At 36.4% G+C, this 19,352-nt stretch overlaps 1 pseudogene; it reads right to left on the bottom strand.

Moving 5' to 3' along the window:
* Positions 1-7,844: 7,844 nt before the first annotated feature.
* LOC114039710 lies at positions 7,845-19,048 on the bottom strand (annotated as a pseudogene).
* Positions 19,049-19,352: the final 304 nt, after the last annotated feature.

Below are 19,352 nucleotides of genomic sequence, written 5' to 3'. Positions count from 1 at the left end.
ACATCTCTCTCTGGTTGTTTGGTTTCTCCAAGATCCTCTAATTTAAAGGGGAGGCCCAAGTCAACTATGTCTTTATTCTTCTCCAGGATGCACTGCTGATTTGATGTACCTCTATAGGAATTACTCTACCATGTCCATTAAAGTGTAACTCCCTGAAGGCCAGGATCATCTTTCTTTTGGCTTTTATTTGCATTCCCAATGCATCCCAATGTTTTGCACACATTACATGCTTAATAAATTTATATAAACTGATTGGCTAGAAGATAGGTTGGAGCAAGATTGTAAAGGGCTTAATATGCCAAGCAAAGGATTCTGTGTTTTATGCTAGAAAAAAAAAATAGGGAGCCTTTGAATCTTCTTGAGTAAGAAGATCATATGGTCAAACATATGCCTTAGGAATATCAATTTGGTAGTTATGTGGAGCATGGATTATAATGAGAAGAGACTGGAAGCAGAGGATCTGAATGAGAGCTACTGTAATAGTCCAATGGAAAGTTGATGATGTCCAGAATTAAGTTGTCTGTGACAAGATTATAGAGAAGAATAAGGACTAGGGAGCTTTTGTGGGATACAATTGGCAAGGTTTGGCAAAAGATTAAATCTAGTAGGGTGTAGATGAGACCTAGATTAGGACCCACATTAATGATATCACAGATTCATGAAAGAGTTAATGTTCAGCATTGATTCTCTCTCTGTCTCTGTCTCTTTCTCTCTCTGCTTGTCTCTCTTTTTATCTCTCTGTCTCTCTGTCTCTGTCTCTCTCTCTCTCTCTCTCTCTCTCTCCCTCTCTCTCTGCTGTGGCAGATTTCTAAGTCAATTAATTTTTGGCCAAGGAAAATATCAATAAAATAATTAGAATTAAATATATTCAGCAAAAGTTTAAAAAAAAAACCCAGCATGCACATTTATCATGTGCCAAAAAGTTTGATGCAAGTATTTATTTATATCTAATTTATTTTTCATAAACTGAATTAATAGTGTCTCTTCATTTTTATGAGACTCAGGAACATATAATGGAAAGAGCACTGCATTTGGAGTCAAATACTGGCTCTGCCAATTTAACTCTATGTGATTGTGGAAATATCATGGGGGCCTCAGTTACCTCATCTGAAAAATAAATATATTGTAATAAGTGACCTCTAAGGTGCCTTCCATTTTTTGAGCCCATGAAGTAGTGATTTCTCTCTGTTAGCTAAGTGGTGAGGTGGAATAGAAGAAGATTTTGGTCATTACTATTTTTTTTTTACTTTTTCATGATTAAAAGTTAAAATAAAAAAATAAATATTTCATATTTTATCAGTTAATATTTTGAGAACAGAATAATATTTAACTCTGCTTCTGCCACCAGTTGTCAGCAAAGTCTATATATTGTTAAAGTCAAAATCCAAATTATTATTCAGAAAACTTCATTACCCAAATGATATAACAAACAACTCATCATTATTATTCCTTTCCTTCCCTGAATGCATCCAGTCATAATGATATATCATTTTATCATTGCGATATATTAAATGTAGGAGATTTAAATGTGACCTAGTTCAGAGTCCCCTAAATAAGTATATAAGTATGTAGTTTGAGATAACATGATACAGTGGTCTCAGGGTCAGGATGACCTTGTTCAAGTTCCATGTAGGATACACATTGGCTTTGTGTCCCTGGGGAAGTCACTTAAAAACCCAGTTCTGCCAGGCAAGTCTCTAAGACTATAATTTGTAGAATTTTTTTTTTTCATTTTGCGTGATTAGAGAGAGATGTTTAATAAGAAATTCCTTATATGAATGAATTAAATCATTTGGGGATGGAAAGTATGTATACACCATCCATACACACACACACACACATATATGTATATATACATATGTATATATATAGATATGTATATATACATAAATATGTATATATACATATATATATATGCATCTTCTTACTCAGTGAGATCACTATTCTTGGAAACACTATATGTATTTCTATCACTCTTTCTGTTATCTGCAACTCTGATGATTTTTGAGCTTATGTAATTCCACTATTATTATCAGCTATAGCACTACTGAGAAAAATCATGATATTAAAAAGATACATTTTTGTTACAATAGATAGTATGGTATCATTGAAAACACAAAACAATTTTTCCAAATAAATTTCAACTGGTTTCCTCACACTCAATTCTGGAATGAACTCATTGTTGGACTAACTTGATGCTAATTCAACTGCATGACATAATTTAGAAATATGTATTTGCCATCCATTTTGTTTTCCCCAGTGTGTATGGTTAGATTTATTTCTTTTACTGTATTTATTTGTCAAGGGAACATATAGTGTTCTGTTGCACTATACAATCAGTACAACGTCATTGGTAAACAGGAACCTTTAGAAAAAGTCACAATCAAGAGTAACTTTGTCTTTTGTTTGGACCTTGGGCAGGATATTTTCCATAATATTGACAAGTATCTTGTGTAAGCAATAATGTCCTTTAACACCTCATGTGATGCCATTCTCAGCACATCATGAAACCAATTAGGTAATTACATGTTTTAGTAAGTCTCGAATGAAAAATTTTCCAGTCTATATTTCAGAAAGAATAGTTTCCCTCATATTTTGGCATGGTTATTCAGGATTCTATTCTTGAAAATTGAAAGACTAGTGGCGAGGGGAAATGGCATGATGCAGTCAAAATTTCACTTGAGTCTGTAGTCTCAGATTTTGGATTTAAATCCTTACTCTTCCACCTATTACCTATGTAACATAGGCCAAATCACAAGTTTCTTGGGCCTCAGTTTTTCTTCTCTAAAATAAAGTATATAGAGGTAGTTTCTAGTTTCTTAAATCTATTTTGTTGTTGCTTTCATTGCTGTTGTCCAGTCATTTCTGTTGTTTGACTTTCCATGACCCTGTTTGGGGTTTTCTCAGCAAAGATACTGGAGTTCTTTGCCATTTCTTTCTCCAGCTTATTTTACAGATGAGGAAACTGAAGCAAACAGGGTTAAGTGACCTGCCTAGGGTCACACAGTATCTGAAGGCAGATTTGTACTCAGGAAGATCACTTTTCCTGAATCAAGGACTGGTATTCTGTCTACTATACCACCTAATTGCCCCAAAATCTAAAATCTATAATCTAAATTAATCTAATCAAAATCTAAATCTATAATCCTAGATTAAGTGTTTTTTTTTAATTTTATTGGAATATTTACTTATCATCAAAATGTTAGTTATTTCCTTATTCTCTGTCACCTGAGAATTTGATAAATCTTGTCTCTGCAATTTTCTAAGACTTTGATAAAACAAATAAAAAAAACACTGGCTATAAGAGTACTAAAGATAGATGTTTGTTGTCATTCATGAAAGACCTACCTCTATGCTGACATTTATCCACTAATAACTATACCTTTGGGACTATCATTCAATCTACCTAGTATCCACCAGAGTGTACTGTTCTAGCCCACATTTCTTCATCTTGTTGATAATAGTAACATTTGATATTTTGTCAAAAACTTTGCTGAAATATGGATATACTAATTCTACATAATTCTCTAGATAAGGTACATATTGTTTTCTGGCATAACATATCATTTATGAAATTATGTTGGTCCTGGAAATGAGAAATGTCAACAGAGGCCAGGAAAGAGAGAGGACCAAGGCCTATAAGCTCAAAAAGATCTGGATCAAACTATAAAAATTCATGTCAGAAAATTACAATATAATCAAAAGCAACATACAAACATACTTAAGATCCTGTGGTTCAAATGGTAGTTGGGGGAAGATTCATAGAAAGATCAGGATAAAGAGGAGTTAGTGTCAAGGAAAGCATCTTAGAAATTAATTTTGCAACAGTCTTTAAGGAGTGAATGTAGTTGACTTGTGGATAGAAGAGAACATGTAGACATTTCAGAAAAGGTGGAAAGAATCACATAGATTAGAAAAGAATTGACAACAGATGTCAAAGTTTGTAAACAGTCAACCTGGACTGGAGAATTTGGAAAGATGGAATTGGAGAGATTAGAAGAGGCAGTTTACTTGTGTCTGGTTTGCTGAGAAGATTAAATTAGAAATCACAGACAAAAAATAGCCACCTGGCATTTGTGATACTGTGAGAATGGCCGTTAACAATGTGACAACAGACAGAGTGGACCATCCATGAAACCAGGGAAGTCTGATTCAAGTCCTACCTTTGGCACAAACTAACCTTGTAAACATAGGCAAGAAACCAAAGTTTTCAGTATCCCCTAAACTATTCTCTAATGTTATACGATATAAGCAAACTGCCAGTCTGCCGTGGTTCTGGGAGTGGCCTATATTAGTGAAATGTGGTTTGATATAAACAAAATAAAACAAACAAAAAACAAGGTTTGATTAAAACACACACGCACACACACACACACACACAAATGTTAACAACACAGTGAGAAGGAGATATTCTCTTCTGGCTAAATTTGGAATCAGGTCACTTTTTTTTTAAATTTCCAGAGCCTATCAACATGTCTGCCACATAGTATGTCCTTAATAAATGCCTGCTAAATAAATGAATGATTATTGGAGTATAATGCAGTAATCTAGGCATTAATAAGTGAGAGCCTGGACTAGCTGAGGAATTGGAAAGAGAGGGTCAAACTGGAGAGGTTCTCATTATAAAATAGTCAATTTAAACAGACAAGTATATTAAATACAGGGAAGTCCTCATGATGAAGACTCACAGAATGTTGGTGAACTTAATGGAAAACTTAGCCTTAGAATGGTGAGGCATGTATGGGTTGCAGTTAAATGATTGGAGAGAATGCCTATACAAGTGAGACCTGGGATCTGTTTGAATATTTGGAAATACATACATAAATAAATACATACACACATACACACACACACAAATTAATCATATTAATGAAAGTCAATAAACTCCCTCAGCAAAGCCAAAGAAATTAAGCTTAAATTAATATGGAACACCTTTATCCCAAGGCTTTAAATTTACAGCTAAATTCATAATAGCTATCTAATAGGCTATAAACAACATTTAGCAATATGTCAAAAATAATAATTCAAAATTGAGATGTACATTAAACTTTATTTGTCAGTATTTAGATCCAGAATTAAAGATTCTTGAATAATGAATTATCTTAAACACTTGGATGACTGAGATTTAAACAACAGACACACACAAACACATACAGAGATAGAGAGAGAGAATGACAGAGACAGAAACAGAGAGAATGAGAGAGGCAGTATCTACATTTAATCCTTAGAATGTCTTTTAAGCTGATTTTTAAACTACATTTTAAATGAAATGTGATGAAAAAGTAAACAATCTTGTTAAAAATCACTTTTTTATGGAGAAGTCTAAACTATGCAGAAAGTTATTTGAAAAGTCAATGAAAGTGATTGTGCTTACAAAATCAGCATAGAGATTATATTATTTATCATAGTACTCACAGAAAGCTACTCTACTATCTGAGTATGAATAGGAAATAAAATAAATGTTTCACAAGTATTCTTTCTTCTTTTTCTGTTTTGTTTTTTCTTCTTTCTTTCATTGTGCCTTCCTATCTTTTTCTTCCTTCTTGTCTTCTTTTTCAGATAATCCTGGAAACTAGAGAGGTATTTGTGTATATGTAGGAGTGTCCAGGTTTGCCCCAAAATGCTCTTTAAAATTTTCATTTTAATCATCATTACAAAAAATTTAAGGTAGTAAGTATCTAATATTTGCTAATAATTACTAAGAAATGAGATTTTTATAGCATTACTACTATTACAAAAATAAAAAAGTAAAGACATTTATTTAAGCTCTTACACTGAATTAATGAAAAAAAAAGGCTCAACAACTGTGAAATTATTTGGGTTTGCCAAAAATCACACATTTTGCAAAAGCAGAGCACTTGGCATTGTTTTCAATTACTTGTCACAGTGTGATGCCTAGCCAAATTTCTTTCACTGGGTTATGATACTATGTTAAAGCTTCCATCTAAAACTTGCCTTTAGTTAGTTTGGCAATTACATCTCTCCATTTCCCTTTGAATAATTTTCAATTTTCATTCTTCAGAGATGATACTATTATATGTATTACAAATGTAAAACAACCTTGGACAGATGCATGAATATTTTACTGGACCAAATTGTCATTAGTAGAAGATATCAATTGATATGAGCCTTGAATCCAGGGAATCCAAAAAGAAAAAGAGAGAGAAAGAGAGAGAGACAGAGAGACAGAGAGAGACAGACAGACAGAGAGACAATCAGAGGCAGATAGACAGACACAGAGAGAGGGAACATTTCAGCAATCCATCATGAGGATGGGGGGAGGGTGGCCTTTGCAAAGGTTTGGCAAAAAGATTTAATGTTGTGCAAAGGGGATGGCAAAGAGGCCAGCCTAGTTAGAATGTAGGTTGCATGATAGAGAATAATTTGAAGTTATTTAGAAAAAGAGAATGAAGTTAGATTTTGAAGAATTTTAAATGTTAAACAAGGGTATTTATGTTTTATTCTACAGATAACAGAAAACCACTGAATCTTCTTGGTCACCAGAATGCTGTGGTTAGAACTGGGTTTTAGGATGCTGGGTTTTAGAAATATCAATTATTGATTCTTAACAGAAGGAAAAGCCCTTTAGCTCTGGATGCATGACAGTAACACTATTGATTGCATTTCACTCTGTCTCTTAAAGTTGATTTTATTTATACTCTCCTAGTCAATCAATCAACAAGCATTTAGTATGTGCTACTATATGCCTGGCACTGTGCAAGGCATTGGTCAAAAGTGTTAAATGCTGTAAAGGGGTCAAGATGGAGAAGGCCTGAAAAAAAAAACAGTAGATTTGGCAATATCATTGATAACCTTGTAGAAAGTGTTTTCATTTGTATGATAAGGTCAGAGTCATATTTTAAGGGTTTGAGAAGTGAATGGGATGGTAGAAAACAGACATGAAATGTAGTCAATATTTTCTAGGATAAATTTACCAGGAGTGATCTATCCAATATCCTGGCCACCTTCTTCCTTTTATTTTGAAATTGTGTGATTATCAATGTAGTAAACTTTAATAATTGAGAAAATTACGGGCAAATTACAGGGAGTATTCAACTGGGGTGAGATCCAAGAGTTTCTCTCTTGATTGAGCTGAATTATCTCACTCCCAATGGAATATCTCCTTCACTCTGTATCGTCTGTTACATATTCTCTAGCGTATACCTTTTTTAAAAAAATTCTGTTTTGCTATTATTTGGATAAATTAGCTTCTTTGCTATTCTTTATGTGTTCATTGTGGAATAGGTATTAGGTGGGAAAGGGGTCAAGCCTTGGATATAGAGATTTGGGTACCTCTTCCTCCCAAAATTACAAAGCTATCGAAGTTAGATGGAACCTGGTCATATACCCTAGGCAAACAATATCTGAGGGAGCCAATAAAATTGTCTAGCCTAGTAGCCCAGTTCTGAGGAGTGCAGAGTGGTGGCTTCTGGTTCTAACTCCTTGCTTCCCATCTTGGCAAGAAAGAAAGTCTTTTTTTTCTTTTTTTGAGAAGGGTGAGAAGAGAAGAAACTAGAGTTACCCTTCTACCTCCCTTTGATGCACACATGACAGCATCCCCTGCCACACTTGGTCTCCTCTACGGTGGATCTCTCTTACTTCTAAATAAAAGGAGGGGAAAAAGTGGCATACAATTAAAATAACTTAACCCTTATTGAAACAAATAATTGATAATTAAACATAATACAATATGGCATGGTTTATAGAATATAGCATAGCCTTGGAACTTGGGAGTCTTGGGTTCAAGCTCTACCTCTGAAACATATTTGCTGTGTAATGCTCAATCAATCACTTGAACTTTTAATGTCCCAGGCAACTCTTTAAGGACACAAAGGGCAGAGAAGTTATTGACCTGCTGAAGAGCATCCTTGATTGCTTCCCCCCAATTCTTTAACCTCTTTGTTTGCTTCTAAGAGTATGAGTTGCTGGCTGGATCCCAAGGTGGCGCTCCAAGTGGGGATTCCAGCAGAAGCTCCTTCCATAGGTTTTGCAGTGGTAGGGCTTCTCCCCTGTATAAGTCTGAATAAGCCCCACCATGGTGGAGCTGTTGCAGAAGCAACAGACAAACACGTCACAAAGAAGAGGGTTTTTTTTGTTTGTTTGTTTATTTTTTTCCCATGTGTATGTGCTGGTGATGAGCCAAGGGGGGCCCTCTGGCTGAAGTGTTCCCCACACTTATTACAGCAGTATTGCTGTTCACCAGTGTGACTGCGCTGGTGGCCACAGTGATGGGGCCTCTCTCCACCACGAGTCAGCATATGGCATGCAAGGCCAGCCCAGTACACAACATACTTCCCGCACTCAGAACAGGGATAGGGTTTTTCACTGGTTTGCACATAGCAATGACTGGCTAGTTGGGAGGTCTGGCTAAAGGTACACCCACAGTCCTAGCAGGAGAAGGGCCATTCTCCTGTATGTATCCACTAGTGAGTGACCAGATGTTCATTCTTCTGGAAGGCCTTGTCACATTCACCACACACATGAGGCTTCTGCTCAATGGGAACTTGCTGGTGCTGGTGTTTGCTGGTACCCTGAAGAAAACTTCTGCCATACTCAACACATTGGAGGGGTTTCTCTTCGGCATGGAGACCCAGTTGCATTAGAAATTGACATGCGACTGGAAACCCTAACCACAGATGGAGCACAGGAAGGTTGGTTTGATGTCCTGCTCTGTTTCCCTGGCACGGGCATGTAAATGTTGCAAGAGTCTGGACTGTCATTGGAAACCCTAACCACAGTCAGCACACAAGAAAGCCATTTCTGCAGAATGGGTCAGCTGGTGTTTTCTCAGGTGACCACTCCACCAGAAGCATTCTCCGTACTTAGAACACACATATGATGTTCACCTGTGTGTCCTTAGATGCAGCTTTAGGATAGAGCCACAGCAAGTTTTTCCCACAACATGGACATTGAGGAGTTGAAGGAATCATGGATTTTTCTGTGTGCCTGGAGGCACGACAACTGGGGAAAGCTTATTCCACATTCAGGGCATGTTTTTCGTGTCTCCTCAGTCTCATGCTTCTCTTGGACATCACAGACTTTTTTTCTCAAATTTCACTTTTACTATTGGAAGGGGATGCCTTTTTTCTCTGAAGCAGTAGGGCTCCATTGTCTTTTAGCCCCACACTGAGTTTCTTGCATATAACCCTTGTTGGACATCAAGGAAATATCCTTGCCCACCTTTCCTGGAATTGTTGCAGGTTTTTCTGAACTTTGTTGCTTTATTTTTTCCCTATTCTGTGTCCCAATTCCAAGCCCTAGAAGGGGTGCAAGTCTAATGTTCTCTGCTACAACATCCTTAAATATCAAAGACTCTGGCAAAGTTGCCAACTCCAGGTCTTGAGGTCTCTCCTCCTGGGAAGGGGAAAGGCTTTGAGGAACAATTGAGCCTTTCTCTTGGTAGAGATAGAATTCCCTTTGGAGGCCAGGAGTTATCTGCTGCTTGGACCTAGCTAGAAGACTCTACCCCTCTCCCATCTTTGAAGGCTTGGCTGGTTCTGGTTGGGTTTAACTGGGCTGTTTCTCTGAGGGCACTATCCATCTGATTGTATGGCCAAGGACCATTGGCCTTGCATTGCTAAGCTCTGTCTGCAAATCCACCATAAGAATCATCACTTCATTGCCAATCTTGGGATGCTTCCCACAGACCTAGGTCTATGTGTCTCCAGGTAGGACAAGGAGGAACTGCTCAAGCACAAACCACTCCAGGATCTGTTTTTGGTGGGGGCCTCTGGCCCTAGCCACTTGCAGCCAAGCTCCCAGAGTCTGCTTTGACCAGCCACCTCTTGATAGCAGAAGTGCCTGAAATGCTGTGAGAAGGCTTAATTCCTGGGCAGATCTCCTCCATGGATGGATTCATACTCCCAAAAACCTCTTTAAGTTTCACTATTGTTAGTACTTGCTGCAGGGGAGTTTGGAACTGGGGGGGAGCAGCCAGACTTGGTTTTGTAGCATCTTTTTTTCTTTCTTTCTGCTGACATTATAAAAAGATCAGTGGAACACTTTTTATGTAAGGGTCAGTTAGGTGGTACAGTGGATAAGAGGGCTGGACTTAGAGTCAGGAAGACTTGAATTTAAATCCTATCTAAGTCACTTGCTAGCTATATGACCCCTGAGTAAGTCAATTAGTTTCTATATGATCTAGTTTCCTCATTTGCAAAATGGAGATAATAATAACATCTACCTCTGAGGGTTGTTGTGATGGGAAAACAAAATATTATTTGTACAGTGCTTTCAAAACTTTAAAGTATTATATAAATTCTAGCTATTATTTTTATTATTATGTCCTTTTCTGCCTTCACTCTTCACATATTAACAAACCTTTTACTTTTTGATTTATATATCTTCAAATGACATTCTTTACTCCAGTTCTTCAAAAAATCATGTGTTATATGCTATAGCACCTACAATATTCTTTTCCTTTGCCTCCTGTGCTTTACTTATTTTTTAAAAATAGAGTTTTGCAATTTTCTAAAAACAATCCTGTCCACTGTTCTCTTACAGTGCTTAGCATAGTACCAGGAACATTGTAGGTGATTATTAAATGTTTACTGATTGAGTGATTGATCTTGTGACTACCCAATTGTACTGCTTGTCCCAAATACCCCTACTTATTGATAAGATTTTCAATCAAACTTCATTTCATAATCTGGGAAATAGATATTCTTCAACCTCTTGGTATTTCTTGTATGGATAGTGAGGGCAGATTCTTTTGAGAAGTTATAGCTTACTTCCATAAGGCTCTGTAATGGTCAGGGTCTTGAGGCAACTGCCATGATCTAAGCCACAAACAGGAGGTTCTTGAGGACCTTACCATAGATGGAGACAGATTAAACTTGAATTCTGTGCTAGGTCTTCTCCATTATAATGGTGAATGTCTTTGGTAAGAATTTGTCTCTCTATCTTTTGCCTCACCTGATGTTTGTAATGATAGATTTATTGTATGAGGTTGTCATATATTTCAAGGAACCTTGGATAATTTTGATGTATGGATGGGAAATACCTTCTTGGAATAGAGACTTTAAGACAATGTTTTTCTTTACCATTTAAAAACAAGTAATCAACCAATAAAGAACATAGTGTTTTGTCAGGCTTTTTTTTTTTTTTTGGTACTTCCACATATTTCAGTAAATTGTGTGATAGTAGAGTCGGAATATCACTCCCTGAAATGTCATCTGAGAAAGCCTACCTGCTCTATCTATGTGACACTGGACAAGTTGCTTAAGCTCAGCCTCAGTTTTTGGTTTTTTTTTTTTTTTTGGTTTGCTTTTGTTTTTGTTTTTTGTTTTTTTTTTTCTTGTTTTTTTTTTCTTGTTTTTCCATCTATGAAATAGGGTTAACAATAGTACCTACCTCACAGGATTTCTATGACAATCAAATGAGAAAATGTTTTGCAAACTTAAAAGCACTATGTAAATGCTAATTATCACCATCATCGTCATCAGCATCTTCACCATTTTCATTTGTATAATTAGACATCTTCTTTATATCCTAAGCCTGGACCTGATTTTAGTCAGGACTTTTCATGGTCCTCACTCTCAATCAGTTTTGAGTGATTCATCACATGGTTTGATGTAACATGTGTCTCATTATCTGTAGAGTTCTGACATTTGCTATCAGTGACTGTTACTTGATATACCCATCATTATTCTATCTCTTTTCTGTTTATACATTTTTTCTCATTTCTATTGATTAAATCACTATAAAATAAAACTATAGAATTTCCAAGTTAGAATGAATTTCCATGAATAAAATGTGAGTCTATGTTGTTTTTTTTTGCAATCTGGATAGAATGTTATTCAATCTTTGCTCATTATTAATAAGTATCATTGACTGTCAAAAGGTAGCAGAGTGTAGGGCAAAGAGCCATCCTTGAAGTCAGGAAAATCTGGTTATGTGATCCTATTCAAGTCACTTTACCTTTTAGTGCTATAGGTAACTTTGATTCTCTAAGGTTCATAGAAGGTGCCTACCTGTACCTTGGTAGTGGGAGTTTCTTCACCTGGGAATTACCTACAACAGAGAAATCATAGGTCCATTCCCTAGCCCTATTTCTATTTAATTGCAACATTATTCTAAACATAAAAGACTGAAAAGAAACAGATTTAGCACAGAAAATCTTGATAAACATTGAAACTATATGTTGGTATTTCACTGGTTAATATATATATATATTTATATAATTAAGTAGGATGGTGATATGCATACAGTAATAGGTTAACTGGGGCTTCTTTTACATTCCTTATGTTTTTAAGTTTGAATAAATAAACAAGTTCATTTTAGAAAAAATTAGGCCCTTCTATAGTCTATGACCATTTTATTTTGACAATTTGTGGATCAAAAATGTGTTAATTTCTACTCTTCTGCAATTTTTTCTTCATGATGATTTTCTTCTTTTAGCAGGCTATTATTTTCTGGAGAGGATTTACAATGAGTAGTATTCAATGGTCATGACAAACCTTCAATTAACTGACTTTCATGCAGTGTATATTATTATCTCATTATCAAGTTGTCCTTTCCTTCTTTCTTTACTGCTTCAACTTATTTATTTATCACAAATGGTCCACAAGTTCTCTTAATTATTTAAAATGACATTTCTGTCAGTACTGACAAATTTTCTTCCAAAATTGAACTTGAAAAAGTTCAAGGGCCCAGTTTAATTGTACTCTTGGATACCAACCAAGGAGCAAATGAACCTCTTCTACTGAAATTGGCTATTGTCACTTCTTACATCAACAAGTTTACTTGGGTTTCATTTGCTGTCTTTTTTATGGGTCTTTTTTCCAGTTCCCATGATGTAGCCACCATTGTCCTGTAAATTTATCTTTTGATTACCTTTCTATCCAGTCTCTTCAGTTTAGTATCTCTCCATCACCTTGCTTCTTAAAGGTATCAATAGCTTCCCAGAATATTCTATAACTTTGGTATAGTGGGAAAAGTCACTCTTTTGGAGTCAAAAGGGCCAGCAGGAGTCCCAGCTCTGTGACTTACTTCCTGTGTGACCTCCAACAATTCACTTCACCTCTCTAGTCATTAGTTTCTTCTCTGAAAATTAAGTACTAAATGGAATATACTATTCTAGGTCTAAATATATGATTAAAAATAGTGTCAAGGTGTCCTTATGTATTGTGCCAAGGCCCAGGGTACTTCAGACCACATAAATTTGCATCATATCCCTCTGGAAACCATACCAGGAAAGATCCTTTTCACTTATTTTCTTCTATGGAAACTCATGGTAGAGAAAAGAGAACACAGGAAACCCTATGAGAAAGACATAGAAAACTGAAGAAAATGACAAATTAACCACCATCCAAATTAATTAGGGGGTATTTATACCATAATCTATATAATTACATTTTTTTCTTTATAACACTGTGAATCATATAGAACCAGTATTATCACTTCCATTTTACAAATAAGGAAAACATGAGAGAGAAGTTGCATGGCTTGATCTAGAAGCAAGCTCATACAACCCAACATCAGTTAAATGTAAAATCTTTGACCATGCCCAGAATCCATATTTCTTGATTTCAATTCCAATGTTCTTTATATAAAACCATACTCCATCTTTTCCTATCATGACTCAATCAACCAACAATCAATAGATTTTTATTGAACTCTTACCATGTGCTTAGAATTGTGCAAGGATGAATAGAACATTCTCCAGGCCTTGTGGAATTAATAATTTTGTTGAGGAGATGAGGCTTACCTATAGAACAATTACGTAGAATTTGAGGAGAGCAAATGATTAAGTATCAAATCATGTTATTCAAACACAACAACTAAAGGAATTCAAAGAAATAAAAGATCAGTGTGGACTGAGGCATGACATGATTCATGAAAATGGAAGTCATGAAGTGAACTATAAAGGATGGGTAGGATTTCTACAAGTTCAAATGTAGCCTATGGCCTGTCAGCCTAAGCCCTGGTTTATTATGACCAAGTCTATCCTAAAATCAGAAACCCAGAGATTACTCTGGGGAAAATTCTCAATAAAGCACATGACTAAGTTTCCACAGATGTGTATAAAAGAATCCCCAGAACCCATACAAACATTCATGGTATCAATGCTTATGTCAGATACAGGGCAGCCTATATTCCAAGCCACAAAAAGTTCAGAAAATGCAAAAGACTCAAGGAAATACATAAACAGTACAGGGCACTAAAGACTTCCACTGACTTACAAGCAATAAGTTGCTCTTTCTCTCTCTCTCTGGTACATCATGTTTTCCTCCAGGATTTTAAAGTTTTCCAAATTTTCAAATAATACTACTTTATAGTTTAGACTTCCCACAGAAGGGAGACATACTTGGGCCTGCTAGAAGGCAAGCTCCATTGCCATCAGACTCATATCGTGTGATTAATTTATGGTAATAGTAGCATGAAAGAACAGGGCCCTTAGTCCCTTCTCATGTAGTAGCTTATTTTTTTTGCCTTTGTTCTTCCCAGCACCAGAGGCCACAATTCTGACCCTTATGAAGAGATACATTTCCTATGAGATTTCCTTTCTCAAATCAAAATTTATATTCCCAAACTATGTCAGTTGGAATAATTCCAGAGGCAACTCTCAAGGCTGGTTCTGCCTGGAAAATCCCTTTTATCATTGTTAGAAGGCTAGATGCTGAGATTGTACAACTGAAAAACTCTCTTCTTTGGCTGAAGTGCAATTGTCTCAAATGTAGGGCTACTAGAGAAGCTAGGAAGCTATTATGGAATTCTTCTTATCCTTTATTTATGTGGTTCCTCTCTCTACCACTGCTTTGTGGTGAAGTTATGCCACTGCCTCTCCAAGGGCCAAGAAGTCAGCACTGTCCAGGAACTCTAGTCTTGGGCCATGTTGGTGGGCAACATGAAATAATTATTTGCTTCTGGACCAAGGACACCATCAATGGCTTTGGTCATAGAATAGTATACCAGGTCATAGCCATTGATGGTGTCCTTGATAGAGAAGCAAATAATTATTTCATGTGCACCTAGAGACATCCTTTACATTTCTTTTCCTTTGTAATTTCTCAATTGTGATATGTAACAACTGACTCACATGTATCATGTGACACTCCATTGCCCTTTGAGTGATACTCAACTCTTGTTCTTTGTATATTACTATCTTCTGTGAATTATGGCCCCTCAACATGAGGTATGTTACATGGAATTGATAAATACACATGTTAAAACTGAGATAAGGAATAAGCAAATCTCTTTCTCATTCTTTATGTATAGTGCAATAGAAACTCAATTATAATCAATTAATCTGTCCATAAATAAACAGTTTTTAAAGTGCCTACTGTGCTCTAGGCACCGTGGTAAGTGCTGGGGATGCAAAAAGAGCCACAAGGCAGTCACTGCTCTCAAGGAGCTTATGATTTGATAACGGAAATATCAAAGAAATATATACAAACAAGCTATAAACAAGATAAAAATTAAATAACCTGCAGTGGGAAATCACTAGAATTGAGTGCTTGAGGAATACTTCCAATAAAAGCTGGAATTTTAATTAGGACTTAAAGGAATCTAGGGAGGTAAGTCAGGATAGCAGAGGAGAGAGAACATTCCAGTGATATGAGACAGCCAGAGAAAAATGCCCAGAGATGAAATATGGAATATCTTGATTACAGAAGAGCATAGAGGCCAGTATCAAAGAGTTCATGTCTAGGAGTAAGGTATAAAAAGATGTGAAAGGAGGCTAGGTTATGAAGAAATTTGAATGTCAAACAGGATTTTGTATTTGATCCTGGAGGCAGTAGGAAGCCACTGTAGTTCACAGAATAGTTGGTATGATCCAACCTGAGCTTAAAGAAAATCATTTTAGTGGCTGAATGGAGGCTGAATTGGAATGAGGAGGTACCTAAGAAAGGCAGAAACAAAAACAGACTATTACAATAGTCCAGGTATGAGGTAATAAAGTCCAGCAGTGCAGTGGTGACTATGTCAGAGGAGACAAATGATCATATCTGAGAGATGTTAAAAGGTGGACTTGACAAGGCCAGGTATATTGGGGAATATGGGGGGTGGGGTGAGAGAGAGTAAAAAGTTCAAGTTGATTTCTGAGTTGTGAACCTGAAGTACTGGGAGCATGGTGTTGCTCTGTACAGTGATACAGAATATAGAAGGTAGAAAAGGTTTAGGGGAAAGATAATGAGTTCTTTTTTTGACATATTGAATTTAAGATGTCTCCTGGACATTGTTTGATCTATCTGTAAGGCAAATGAAGATGTGAGATTCAGGTCAACTAAGAGTTTGGGGCAGGATAGATAGATTTGAGAATCATCATCATAGAGATAATAATTTAATCTATGTGATCTGGTGAGATCATCCAGTGAAGTAGCATAGAGTGAGACAAGAAGAAAGCCCAGGATCAAATTCTGAGGGACACCTGGAATTTAGAGGGGATGATGTGCAAGCAAATCCTACAAACCATAAAGAAAAGAAATGGTCAGATATGTGCAATGAGACTCAGTGGAGAATGATGTTCTGAAAACCTGGAGAGAAGAGAGTATCAAAAAGGAGAGAATGATTAACAATAACAAAATCTGCAAAGAGCTCAAGAAACACATTGAATATTCACTGTGTGTATGGTACCGTTCTAGGATCCCTATCTTGAATGGGATAACAATTTTAGTGAAAACAGTTTCAGGAGCACTATAAGAGGAAGTTGGAAGAAAAAATATATTTCAATAAATAAAAAAAAAATTAAGTTTAAGTTAAGGGATCTGTGATCTTGTTTATTTGGTATTTCCATAATGGAGTTCACAACTCATCCATGTCTTGCCATCCCATATGATTTTTATCTGTGCCCTCCAATAAATTTGACCTCCTTTATTTTCTCCTGAAGTTATAAGGATACAAGTAGAGGATACAGGTTTTTCATCATTGTACTTTCTACTCACTACCTGACTGGCCACCTTCATGCATTCATTTCATACCATCCTTTACTCTATTTCTCCTTTCTATGTAATGAAATGTGTTGTAACTTGCTCCCACCCACCATCCAGTTTTACAGTGTTCTTCAATGTTAGGCATTCTTAACTCTCCAGAAACTATAGTGTTCCATGATGTTTAGTTGAGTAATTCACAGATAGTACAAACTAGAAGTTTCCATTGCTGGGGGAGAGGGGGACAACAATATATCTCCCTGATGCTTAACAATCTGTTATTTGGTGTTATGAATGATTCTCAAACTCCTGTAACAATTAAAACCTTACACCTGAACTCAAAAACTCATTTTATTTTCCATCATAAGAATGAGCTTGCGATAACAAAGAATACTTCTGGAAACCTGAGCATGGGTCCTTGAAGTCAAATTTCTGCCCCTTTCCTTGAGATTAAGAGGAGACATTAAGGGAGGATAGTTTTTTCAGTTTCTCTTTCCAACCTGATGTCCTGAATCAACACTTAGTGGTCATATAAGCAGTAGTTTGAGGCACTATAGGAATATAACCTGAAGAAGAGAAGATTTTGAAATGAGCTGGCTTTCAAATATTGGAAGGAAATATACTTATTCTGCTTAAATCCAAAGGGACAATAGGTAGAAGAAGCAAAGATCAATTTTTAATAAAACACTGAGAGTTATCAAAAAGTATAATCCACTCTTCTAATTCACTGCAGGTCTTCAAGCAAAGGCTAGATGACAACTTATTAAATATGTTGCAGTGTTGTAGAGGGGTTTCTTGTGCAGGTACTAGATCAAAGGATTATACATTTGGGTATTGAAATTGTCAAGTCTAAGTCCCTCATTTTACAGATGAGGAAATTGAAGCTCATAGAGGATGAGTGACTTGTCCAGGATCCCACAACTACTAAGTGTCTACAATTGGATGTAAACTGACTCCAGGTCTTATGTCTTCTCCATAGTACCACATTGCCTGATTATACTAAAAAACCTCTGAGGTCCTTTCAAAATCTAAGATGCTTTTATTCATTTTGCTGAGTCTCAGTGCCATACATGGAGTGCTATTATGACTTATTTTGTTTTCAAATATTAGCAGAAATATATTAATAATTCATCAGAACCAGATTTTGATTAGTGTTTGTTTTATTCTGATTGTGTTTGAACTCAGAGCTCAATTATCTGGAGTGCGTGTTGTTCTTTCTCCATGCTCCACCCTGGAAAAGGGTACCACAAAGTATGGACCACTTGAAAACAACAATTCTGTGTCTCAGTCAATCAATCAATCAGCCAATCAACAAAGATTTATTTCCCAAAACTTTCTTTCTCACTTCTGTTGTGAGTCTAACTATAAGAGAGCACTCAGTTGTCCTTACTTTGTAGTGAACTTTCAGAAAAGTTTGATTGATGAAATGCAGCACATACATATCCATGCTTGCTACTGCTGGCAGTGGCACCTGAATCCTTGCTCTACAGGAAGATCTATTCATTCTCATGCTTGCCATTTGGAAGTCAGATTTCATACATGTAAATAAGTGATTTTTTTAATCCTCTGGATGCCTTATGCATGTCTTGACTTTTAAAATACAATTTTCTAGACCATAACTAGAGAAACCAAACCTTACCTCATTTAAAAAATGGTTTGGAAATGGATAAATCAATGACTAGTTAGTACTTATATATGAAGCATCCACAGGGCATTATTATTTCCTTTACTGATTAAATGTTCACATCTGTATATAATTTCCCCCCCTCTGTGATTTTTCTGATTACTAGCTGCCATTCTCACAGCTGGAGAAAGAATATACTGTCTGTGGGAGAAAAACATAGTGAATTGGGGGAGGTGATTGGTTCTGAAATTTAGGGATATTGAGATAAACAGCACCTTTTTATCCACCCTACCAAACTCAGCTTGGCCAAAGAGGCAGTGGCTGTCAGCAGCAGCTGGGAGCTATTGGAATACTCCTGAACACCTGCCACAGCTGTCAGCAGCGACAGCTGCCAGGAATACTCAGAGAATGTCTGGTGGGAGGCTTGGTTATGGGCCTTCACTGCAATTGGATCAATATGCAATTCCCCAAACACATCCCATGCATTTTCGCCCTTTTGCTTTTGAATCCCCTTCACTTTTGCATCACACCATTTCCTACATTTGGAAAACATTCATTTACCCCTAACATATGAACACTCAACTCTATCATTTGAAATTCTACCCAACTTTCAAGGCTCAAATTAAATACTTCCTCGTCCTCTTCCTCCTCCTTCCCCTCCAGAAAGAAATGAACCTTTTTTTTGTCAATTCTCAGAGCACTTCGTGTTTCTCATTACGCACATGTGCACAGTACTTCACATTATGCTTATTTCCGAATGTTATTGTATGAGGGGCAGCTAGGTGGCGCAGTGGATAGACCACCAACCCTGAAGTCAGGAGAACCTGAGTTCAAATCCGGCCTCAGACCAAACACTT

This window comes from Vombatus ursinus, unplaced genomic scaffold (assembly GCF_900497805.2).
Source record: "Vombatus ursinus unplaced genomic scaffold, bare-nosed wombat genome assembly UNPS02012179.1, whole genome shotgun sequence".
NCBI lineage: Eukaryota > Metazoa > Chordata > Mammalia > Diprotodontia > Vombatidae > Vombatus > Vombatus ursinus.
Note: the sequence above shows the minus strand (reverse complement) of the source record. Positions and strands in the feature narration are given on the sequence as shown.